Source organism: Physeter macrocephalus, chromosome 18, assembly GCF_002837175.3.
Source record: "Physeter macrocephalus isolate SW-GA chromosome 18, ASM283717v5, whole genome shotgun sequence".
Lineage (NCBI taxonomy): Eukaryota > Metazoa > Chordata > Mammalia > Artiodactyla > Physeteridae > Physeter > Physeter macrocephalus.
This window is the reverse complement of record NC_041231.1, coordinates 87,457,809-87,469,079: the sequence shown is the minus strand read 5'-3', so window position 1 is coordinate 87,469,079 and position 11,271 is coordinate 87,457,809. Positions and strand designations below refer to the sequence as shown.

General features: G+C 43.0%; 1 protein-coding gene and 3 non-coding genes across 9 annotated transcripts in view; 3 read left to right on the top strand and 1 right to left on the bottom strand.

Moving 5' to 3' along the window:
- Positions 1 to 1,532: 1,532 nt before the first annotated feature.
- On the bottom strand, positions 1,533 to 1,606 carry TRNAT-AGU (transfer RNA threonine (anticodon AGU)). The gene has a single exon. It is a non-coding gene; the product is annotated as a tRNA-Thr (tRNA).
- A 5,038-nt stretch (positions 1,607 to 6,644) lies between these two features.
- On the top strand, positions 6,645 to 6,717 carry TRNAR-ACG (transfer RNA arginine (anticodon ACG)). The gene has a single exon. It is a non-coding gene; the product is annotated as a tRNA-Arg (tRNA).
- A 616-nt stretch (positions 6,718 to 7,333) lies between these two features.
- TRNAV-CAC (transfer RNA valine (anticodon CAC)) lies at positions 7,334 to 7,406 on the top strand. Its single transcript has one exon. It is a non-coding gene; the product is annotated as a tRNA-Val (tRNA).
- The window catches only part of HMGN4 (high mobility group nucleosomal binding domain 4), a 16,946-nt gene continuing 13,021 nt past the window's right edge, over positions 7,347 to 11,271 (top strand). For 4 of the 6 annotated variants that reach the window (XM_028479435.2, XM_028479437.2, XM_055080110.1 and 1 more), the window contains exons 1-2: positions 7,347 to 7,408; positions 7,522 to 7,813. The gene's annotated coding sequence lies outside the window, so the exon portion shown is untranslated. Of the gene's footprint in view, positions 7,409 to 7,500; positions 7,814 to 11,271 lie in introns of those variants that run through there. The other 2 variants (XM_024121815.3, XM_055080111.1) reach the window with 2 other exon arrangements.

Sequence of the window (11,271 nt, the reverse complement as noted above, 5' to 3'; positions counted from 1 at the left end):
TCCCTCATGTGCAGTGTGCATTTGCATTACACATTAAACAGAGCACCTCAAAGATGGGAGTGACTGCTCCACCATAAAGATCATATTTTCCCCCTTTCTGCTGATGTTAGCGATGTAACTTCTTAAAAGAATAGCGTTCTTTACCAAATTTGTAGAGGGTCATGGTGACTTGCTGCTCACTTTGTATGCGCTTATGTGGACTACGTATAGCCTTGGTGAACTTTATGTAAAATATCAGCATACATATCCGTACGTTTTGATGTACTATCCTTTGTCTCGAAAATGTATATGACTGTGCATTCGACTTCGAACAGGTGGAACATTTCTCAGAGCTTTCTGAGAATCTGTCTCCTGGTTATAATCCTCAGTTTAGCTCAAATAAAATCCGCTTTTTTTTCTTCTCAACTTGATTATTAATTGAATTTTCATTGGTACTCTCCATTGCTGTGTGATGCCTATAAAGAAAAGTGGGGAATCAAGCTTCAGAGTGAGTGGAGAAAGTCTCCATAAAAGTAGAATTGTTTCCTGAACTATTCTTCAAAGTGTTGGGACATTTTGTTTCTGCAGACAGAACAGGAGATCACATTTCAACCCTTGACCATCTACATAAAATAATGTGCTCTGAAGGTAAAAGCCAGGTTGGTGGGACTTTCTGGGCCAGGTGGAGGGAGGCTTGGTCTTGGGAGATGAGTAAGAGGGTAACAGTTACAGTGAACTTCATTTCCCTGGTCTTGAGTTTCTATGCAAAGGGGCCCAGTAATGATTAAAACTCCAGACTTCTTTTCCACCTCTCATGTTTCCTTCCTCTCTCTTACAGAGAGTTTGGAAGAAGGCACCTCAGCCTTTCTTGGACTGCTTCTTCAAGTCAGCCTGCATGCTAACAGCTTCAGGTCTGTCTGTTCTAGTGGGCTATCCACTCCGTGGATATGCAATCAAAGGATTCTTCTCCCTCACAGCTTCTTTTCTGAAATCACGGGGACAAATATTTTTCTCTTTGATTTTCCCTTCCAAGAAACTCTGACCACAAGACCACCTTTTAAAATAGTTATTTACAACTTGCATTGTATAGTTGGATTTTAGTGGCTGCTATGAACTGAGATGCTGCAACCTTCTCAACAACGCATTTATCAGTCATTGCAGAGGCTGATCTTGTTAAAAAAATATTGCCTGTAGATTATGAAAGTGCATCCATTTGGGATTTCCCCAGGAAAAATAATAGAATGACCAGAGATTATGATGTTGCTTATAGTTTAAATCTGGCGACTTTGCCTTCTGCTTTCCCTGGTTCCCTTTTTGCTTGCTGAAAAAACAATACATAAAAATGCAAGAACGTCAAGAAAGATAGAAATTCTTCTGAAAGAAAAACAAATTCATCTTTGTCTCTTCTTTTTCTTTTTTGTAAACGATAAAACTGTCCCCACCCTCAGACTCAGATAGTACAGTTCCGTGAAACTCCGTAGGGAAAATTGACCCTTAAGATTGATTACATTTTAATCCCCCATACCTTTCTCGAGGGCAGGAAAAACCACAAAAGGCCCCGCTGGGATTCGAACCCAGGATCTCCTGTTTACTAGACAGGCGCTTTAACCAGCTAAGCCACGGAGCCGACACGTCCGCGAAGCTGCAAATCAACATAGAAAAGGAATGATCTTAGCTTTTGTTCTGTGCATCTATTTCCTCGTTATTCCCCCCCAGGTGGTCTCTCAGACCCTAAAGATGAACCTCTGCTTCGCCCCCAAAGACCTAAGAGACCGCGCAGCCATAGGAAAACTGAGACCCTCCGCGCGGGGGTGGGGTGAGGGAAACTCTGGCGCGAGCCTGAACCCTCAGGCGGCGACAGAGAATTCTTCCAGGAACTGCCAGGAAGGGCAAGAGTTCAGCAGCTGCAGCTTCCTTGGGTGAATTATGACCTGGGGCCCTGGAGGAGAGGAAATCGGCCACATTTACACCAGAACACTTCCAACACCAAGAACTGGTCCCTGCAGGAAGCAAGCTATGTGTTCTTTATTTCACGGATTTTAATTAAAATTCCAGCTCTTCCTTACCCCATTTCTTTCCGTAAAATTGGGTTCCACCTGCCTGCTTCTTGCTTAACTAAGTTGCATCTTTAAAAAATTCAAGACTTCATCATTAAAACCTAGTTTGGAAAGAGATAAAGGAGCAGTCTCCTCTCCTCTGCAGCTAGAGGAAGAGAGACGCTTTCTTGTCCGAAAACTTGTCCAAAGGATCTGCTTGACAAGCTGTCAAATTGAAAGCATTCACAAGAATTTCTATATTTTCATGGGGGCTTGTGTATTTGTAACTGTTCCAAATTCATTCTATTCTCTGTGAAATAGATCCGTCCTTAGGCAAAGGGCTTTAGTGGAATTCGGAAGAGTTTACAAGTTGTTGCCATAGCTGTGAAAGTAACTTCCCAAATGAAACCTGTAATTATGATTGGCTGCGTGCTTGAAATCTGTTGCCGTTCTGAAAATGTTGAAATTAACATTTCAGTATTTCTGAACTGTATCAATATTGAAGGATTTCTCTGTCTCACTCTAAACCAGCCATTGGCACTAATCTCTGCCTACAAACATGATTTGGGGGAGAGGTTAAAAAGCCCATGACTCTGCTAGATTTCTTTTTCATGAAACGATTGAAAGTCTATGAACTCAACACACAGTCTGATTCACTCCATGAAATAAGCACCGATTTCTTTAATAGTATAAGATTAACCATTGTATTATTAATGTGCTTGGAGCCAAGATAATCATAAACAGCAGAGTCACACCTAACATGGCTTTGACCAAACTGTGGTAGACATTCAGAAAGACAACAGAGCCAACAATATTTGGTCTGGGTTTTTCCTTTGACTGGCAGCTGTCAAAATTTGCACAGAAATTCTGGGAAGTCAAAGGAGTTTTTTAACAAGCCAGAGACAAGTCTTGGGAGAAAAATTAAGACTCAGAGCAATCACTTCCAGAAATCTGGGTGTGACCTGCAAAGACCATGGAAAGGCCCCTCACAATGGCTCTGTTCCACACAACTGAAATTGGAGAAGGTGCAGATCGTGGTGTCACAGACTGCTGACAGTGGAAATGGCTGGCAGTGCTACTATTTTCCAAATGCTTGGGAGAGAAACTGGAAGAATAGTGCACTGTGACCCAGAGGAGGAGGAGAGTCCACCGCAGTGATGGCTGGTTTTACATGTCAACTTGGCTAGTCTATAGAGCCCAGTTATTCAATTAAACATTAATCTAGATGTTGCTGTGAAGGTAGTTTTGTACACGTGGTTAACTTCTACAATTAGTTGACTATAAGTAAAAGAGATTATCCTCAGTAATGTGGGTGGGCCTTATCCAACAAGTTAAAGACTTTAAGAGCAAAATGGAGGTTTTCCTAAGGAAGAAGAAATTCTGTCTCAAGACTGTAGCATCAGCTCCTGCCTGAGATTTTCTAGACTGCCAGCCTACACTACAGTTTTCAGACTTCCCAGTCCCCACAATCACGTAAGCCAACTCGTAGAAATACATGTATATTTTCCTACTGGTTCTGTTTTTTCTGGACTCCGTTTCTCTTTCTCTGACTGGAACAACTACTGAAGAAAAGACTGGAAGCTGGAAACTGGAACTCTCAGAAAAGAAGTCCCAGTAGAAATATATCTAAAAACAAAATGAAAGCATGCCTCTGCTCATGTCAGAGCATGAGCAGAGAAATCTGAGGCAGCCAAAAAAAGCTTTCAAAACCTTCAAGGCAAAACAAAACCCAAACCCAAACCCAAACCCAAGCCCAAACCCAAACCCAAACCCAAACCCTTCAAGGCTTCCCTGGTGGCGCAGTGGTTAGGAGTCCGCCTGGTCCGCCTGCCGATGCAGGGGACCCGGGTTCGTGCCGCGGAGCGGCTAGGCCTGTGAGCCATAGGCCGCTGGGCCTGCGCGTCCGGAGCCTATGCTCCACAACAGGAGAGGCCACAGCAGTGAGAGGCCCGCGTACCGTAAAACAAAGGGAGGTCTTTGCAGACATGAGAGCAGATGTGAACATGGCCTCCAGCTAGCTTGAAACCCATTTTAGAGGTGCAAGATGGGACCTGTGACTTCAGGGATGCCCTGGAATCTGGCCTGGCCTTCCCATCCTGGGTGTGTGATGAGGATAAAATAGAGTCAAGAGGTACGTCAGTTTGCTTCTGTTGGGCTGCACCCCACAGGCCTGCAAGCCCTGTACTTCCCCACCTCAAGACGGAAGAAAGAGCTCAGAGCCAGCTACAGAGACATCAGTGGTTTAACGGATGGGGGATCTTACACATCTGAAGCCAGGTCCTCGAGTGACACCCCACCGTGTGTTCGGTACTTGGCAGTAGACTTCACTCCCAGGGGAGAGGGAGGTTACCATTTATACGGGGAATTGACATCGGGTTGGCTCATCGGTTACCAGGGAAACCAGCTGAGGAGCATACCCCTCACCACCCCTTTGATAAGCTATCCTGGTGGAGATGTTCTGATCTAAAGATTAGAACAATCAGTAGCTGGGGCCCCTGGTGAGTATGTAGGCATTTACTGATTTGGCTCTACAATTAAGAGGGAAGGTCAGTCACATAAGTAGGGTGTAGGTGAAGCAGGCACTGGTAGAGCAGGGGATGATGTACAGAGAGCAGAGAACAGCCAGCTTGGGTGGCCTCATCATACAGCTTCATTTCTGAAAATTCAGGCACAATTGTTCATGTTTCCAAACTCCTCATTAGAACAGAAATCTCTTTTTCTTCTGATGGGGAGGGGATAGTCTGTAAGCTTGGATGGGAAAATAAATTTTTATTTTGAATAACTTCTTACTGAAATTTTGTATTTTCTTCCATTATGAATGTAGGCAACAAAGTACAGTATATTTCAGTCCTTTTCACTTTATCACTATTGGCAATCACAAATATTTTCACAGAAAATTACAGTTGTTGCAAATTTCTTAAAATATCATTTATGCACATTACTGCTTTGAAATTATAGTATTTATTAGAACTCCTGCTGGATATTATCATTTGGTGCATTAATAAAGGAGCATAAAAATTATAATATAATTTTTTTTTTTTTTTTTTTGCGGTACGCGGGCCTCTCACTGCTGTGGCCTCCCCCGTTGCGGAGCACAGGCTCCGGACGCGCAGGCTCAACGGCCATGGCTCACGGGCCCAGCCGCTCCGCGGCATGTGGGATCTTCCCGGACGGGGGCACGAACCCGTGTTCCCTGTATCGGCAGGCAGACTCTCAACCACTGTGCCACCAGGGAAACCCTATAATATAAATTTTTAATAGTTTGATAACATATTTCAATATAATTGTTTTCCCTTTGAAATCTTAAATATTTATCTTTTTAATTTATATTTAAAAGTATTATTCTGTGATGGAGTCCATAACCACCAAAGTTCCTAGGGGTACATAATACCAAATCTGGTCAGAAGACCCCTATTTACTATCTAGGGAGAAATCCCTAACTAGATCTACCTTAATGTTTATGCAGAAACAGGAACATGTACATTTTTCTTAAGGGCTATTGCAAACTTATGAACTGAAAACAAAGATTTTCTGAACAATGAGTACTTTCTCAATGTCAGGCAGTTTTACTCTGTTTAGTAGCCCTCAACTTAGTTTTTTGGGGGGGAAGGTGAAGTAGAAATGAATAGCTTTATTGCTTTGCCAGGCAAAGGGGGCCACAGAGGGCTAATGCTCTCAAAACTGTGTGTCCCCAGCCCTCAACTTATTTACGATGCTCACCAGGCATGGAGATAATGATTCCTTCTCAGAAATATAGACAGGCTGAAAGGCACACATAAGAAACGCTTCCTGAGAAAGCAAACAAATGTTCCTTTTAAAGGTGTCAAATTCTGAAATGTATGTCCTGAGGTAGGAGCAGCATGCGGTGAGGGTGCTTAGCACAGAGTCTGCTTAAGTAAATATTGGAAATAAAATGTTTTCAACAATCCAAAGAGAGACAAGAAAGAATGTCAGATATATTGTCACCCTACAACGGCTTCCAATTTCCTACAGTAACAGCCAAAGCCCATACAAGGGTGTACAAGGCCAGAGGTCATCTCCCGGAGGTCTCCTAGCCCTTTCCGCTCAGCGCTGGCCTCCTCGACATTGCTGGAACATCCCATGCACGCTCCCACCTCCATGCCTTTGCCCTGGAGATTTCCCCAGTTCCAGGTCGCTCTTTTCCCTGATACCCATATTTATTGTTCATCACCTTTCCTGCTGGGCTTTTCCATTCTCTTTCCCGTTTGTCTTTTTCCCTCTAAGTGCGTATCACCATTATTTTATTTATTTAGTGCTTTATTATCGTCTTCGCTACGTCCATGCAATCTTCTTGAGAGCAAGGATCACCTCTGTTTTCTTCACAGTTGTATTTCCGGTGCCATATTGGTTGAATGAATGAATGCATGAACGAAGAGATGATACTGGGGCAGAGAATGCCGGGCTCTGTACAGACAGACTGAGAAAGCAGCACAGACACTAGGGCGCGTGCAGGCGAACTGGCCGCCTGGGGAGTCCACGCGCTGCAGTCTGAGCTAGCCAGGAAGACGGGGCTTTCAGGGCCAGGCGCAGACCCCACAAGGTGGACTGGTCGTCGCCGCCGCCTGGTTTCTGATGAAGGCATGCCTGCCTGCTAACCGCCCAGGTGTAGGGCCAGTGGCGCAATGGATAACGCGTCTGACTACGGATCAGAAGATTCCAGGTTCGACTCCTGGCTGGCTCGGAGTACGCACTACCCTTTTACTCCTTTCCTCTACCGACCACTGAGGAACCCAAAGGAGTTAGAAAATCCATTACAAGGTGAGGTTTGCCTGGAAGTCTTAGGACCGAGAAGGCCCCGCTTTTGACCACAGCCAGGGTCATCGTTCCTTTGCAGAGCAAACTCCGCGTCCGGCCATGCGGTGGCGCTAGCCACAGCCAGACGGAGAAATGTGCGTGGGCCCCGTGTCACGCCCAGCCCCACCAGTCCATTCCTGCTGGAGGATGGGTTTGAGGTAACCTGGTAAGCAATGCGGAAGAAATTAAGATCCAGAAGTTCAGATTGAGAAGTAATAGTGAAGGAATTGAAGTCTCTTTTGTTCTCCCCCATCCGGTCATTTCCAGAATTATTAAGAATTTCGCTTCAGATCTGTACGCTGCAGGGGCTTGGTTTGCTTATCTAATTGGCCTCGCTGGTTTGGGAGAGTGGTACAAGACGCACGCGCATATTAACGACGCACATTTGCTGGGACGAAGAGGCGGGGCGGGGCGGGTGGGAGGAAGTGAGGAAGTGGGTGGGAGGGAGGGAGGGGCGTGTTCTGCAGGGAGAACTGTCAGCAGGGGAAGTTGATTTTTATCTAGTTTCCGTAGTGTAGTGGTTATCACGTTCGCCTCACACGCGAAAGGTCCCCGGTTCGAAACCGGGCGGAAACAACGTTGGTTTTCTTCTTTTTCTCCCCCACACCCCCCCACCTGTGTGGATCTCCTTTAAAAATCCATTTATTTAAAAAACTCTTCACGCCTCCTTTTCTTGTCTCTCTTGCCCCAGGCTGTGGTGCTGAAACGACGCTGCTCAAGGTGGGTCCGGAGCCCGCGGCCCCGGAGGCGGACACACGCATCGCGAGGGGGAGAACCGGGCTGTCCCCGGCTCTGCAAGGCGGCCCGACGCCCGCAGCCCCGGAAGCGCATCCTCGCCTTGCCTTCCTGTTCCCGGCAGCGCCCGGCTCCGGGCGTCTCTTCGCTGGCCCACTGTCCGCACAGGCCCTGCCCCAGCCGAGAGCACCTGCGCGGCAGGCCGGCAGCTGGCAGCCTCGCGCCCCTCACACGGCCGCGAGACTCGGGTGAGTACCGTGGGGGCCTTAGCGTGTGTCTCCGGAAAATGGGGGTAGTCCCGCCGCCCTCCATAGATTTGGGACCCTCCTGCAATCTAGCCCTCGTCGTGATTAGGTGACCTCGGGCCCCCGACCTTTCCACCTTGCTTTCCACTCTCCAGAACAGCTGCAGTGGCTCTCCTGGGCTTCGAGTGTGAATCTCTGGGAAAAGCGGAAGCCGGGAGGTGAAGATCGCAGGCCCTTCTGGGATAAGTCCCCACAGAGACTCTAGGGCAGAAAAAAGGGAGGCGAGGAGGGGATTTGAAAGCTTTGGGCCAGCAGGGCCGTGGCCTGGAAGAGGTCGTGGCGGGTGGGCTGGGCTGCCCTGGCCTGGGCTCTTTCTCGCCTCCCCTCCCCAGCTTACGAGGTGCCCCCTCCGGAGGGGACACCGAAGGGCTGAGTCTTCCTCCGCTTTGGCCTTCTGCTCTTCCTGTCAAAAAGAAAAAAAAGATCCCAAAGTTAAGAAATGGGGCAACTGTGGATTTTGCGTATTGCCTTGAAGCTTGAGAAAGGTCACTGGCAGCACTTGTGTAAAATCAGGACTTGTGCCCTGGTGTCTGGCCTCTTACCTCTGTTTCTGACATGGTCTGCTTCCATGTTAATTGGATCTATCAAACGCTTTTCTGGGAAAGAACTCTTGATATAACACCAAACAGCCTCAGGTATATTCTCAGGATCTTCTTCTTAGATGTATTATTATTATTATTATTATTATTATTATTATTATTATTACTATTTCTAAGAGTTAGCCAAGCCTAGTCTCTCAGATCGCATTGCTCCAGATTCCCTCAAATGACTGACAGGAATGTGATGTTTTTATGGCATAAGACAAGAAAGGGCAATCCTTACCTAATAAACTGTTTTCTCTAACTTCCTTCCTCCCTCCCTCCCTCCCTTCCTTTCTTCCTTTTTTTTTTTTTTACCTGTCTTTCTGTCTGTCTGTCTCTCTCAATTCATCCTTACCCTGAAAATGTAAGTTTTATGCAGTATTCTTCTACTTGAATCTTCCTTTGTGGAGGCCCTAGGCTTTATCTTCTGCCCCCCGTGCAGGTAACAGATGCAGAAGTTCAAAATTTCAATATTTGGCAGAAATTATTAGAGTGAAATTGACTTTGGAGGTTGGTAATCTCCAGAATTCTTGCAATATATTTTACACTCTGATGTTTTCGTATTTTTATGTCAGCCTAATGGTGGCTTTCTCTTTTTATTCAAGGTATTAAAAATTATTTAGCCATTATTTAACTTTTTTTAAAGGCAGGTTTGCTATTTTTAGAAAAGGAGCCATAATGTATATTTCTTTATAAATCCATGCATTTTCCATAGTTTTTATTTTCTTCAAAATGCTACCTGATATAATTAGCTTTTTTCATATTTATGTCACTTTTGTGCAATAACAAGAAAAATGAGGCTAGCTAACACTTACTGAATAATTGCTATGTGCCAGATATTGTTTTTAAGGGGTTTACATTTATTAATTCATTGAATTCCCTCAGCATCTCTATAAAGTAGAAAGTCATTATTCCCACTTTACAGATGGGAAAATTAAAGCACAGAGAAGTAGAGTACATTTCTTAAGCTCACCTAATGGAAAAGAGACGGGTTCATTGCTACCTACCTGTGGATTGGCATCCAGGATCTGACACTTAACTATGTCTCTGCTTTAAAAAGCAACAACAACAACAATGAAAACAAAAATAGGGCACACAGATTGGTATTTATTTTTACTTGTTTATTTCAGTTTTAATTTATTGATTTTATTTTTTTATTTATTTTGGTTATGTGATATACATCCATTATAAAAGTAATCAAACAGAAAGCTTCCAGTTATTCTCTGTAGCTCCATCTTCCCTCTTTCTTTCCCTCTCCCCCCATCATATTGAGCTATCATTCACAGTTTGGAGTATATCCTCCAGAGGTTTTCTCAGTATGTGTGTGTGTGTATATATATATATATACATACTTATATATTTCTGAAACTTAGTTTTTCACTGTATCTAGCTTTGAGCCTCTGTGTTGAGGGCAAAGGTATTTGTGTGGGTGTTCTTTTCATATTCTCATTGTTTTTTAAAGCTGTATTGTATTGCAGAGTGTAAATCTATTTAGTTTTTCCTCTTTATTTAGATAACTTTAGATATTTATTTTATTTAGATATTATTTATGATACTGAAGCTATTTTCTTTTTTAACTACTGCAAACCATACTGCATCACACATTCATGTACTATCCCTGTGTCCTTGTGCAAAGATATTTGCAGGTTAAATTTCTTGCCCTGGCATAACAGGGGCAATTGTGGCATCCATAACATTTTCTCAAATATTGTGAGGTTACCTACTAAAAAGTTCTACTACAAATTCTGCTATGGAAGAGAATAGTCAGGAATGGACCTACAAATATAGGTCCAAAATTAACATAGAAAGCAGTATGATAAAGGAGTGGGGGAAATATTGATTATTCAAATTCTTGATGTCAAGTCACTTGACTAGGGGAAGTCTTTTACAAGAAATACCAAATCTAAAAATCAACAGGGGAAAAAAATTGATGAATTTGGTCATGTAAAATACATAATTTTTATCTTTAAAAAATTATAAACAAGATTTTTTAAAAAGGCAAGAAAGCAACAAACTGGGAAAATGTTTGCAACAAATATGACAAAGGACTGATTTCTTTAGTATCCAAAGAGGTTTTATTTGAGGAAAACATCAAGGAGTGGGGGGAATAGACAAATAGTAACTTCTTTCCTTTTTTTTGTTTTTTTTTTTTTGAGTTTTTACAATGTGCTAGAAGCAGAGCTAACTTTTTTTTTTTTGGAAACAAAACTTAACATAAAAATTTAATATGAAAACTAAGCTAATCATCTTTCATGTGTTACCAGAGCTATTGTAAATGCAAGTACCTGTTTAATTCTAGCAAAACTCTATGCTAAAAAAAAAAAAAAAAAAAAACCTCTATGCTATAGGTATTATTATTCTTCCCATTCTTTAGAGAAGAAATTATTGTTCAGATTGATTGAAACACTTTCCTCTAGTCACTCAACTTTTAGAGGTAGAGCTTGAACTCAAACCCATGTCAGTTTGCTTATAAAATCAATTTTCTTAAGCACTTCCCTAAATAGTTGCCTCTGGCAAGGAAATAAGCTGGATATCACTAAGAAACACATTAAAAGCACCAACAGTCATATTAAAATGCATTCGCCTTTGCTTATAATTTAAAGAAGTGAGACATTAAATACACACACATGTGTACATAATATTGTATCTCTCCATAGGCAAAGATTTAAAATATTAATAACAATTTTTAACCAGAGAGTGAGGTATAACTGGATTGCTCCTATATTTTTAAAATTTGTTATTGAAGTATAGTTAATTTACAATGTTGTGTATGTATGTGTGTGTGTGTATATATATATATATATATATATATATATATAT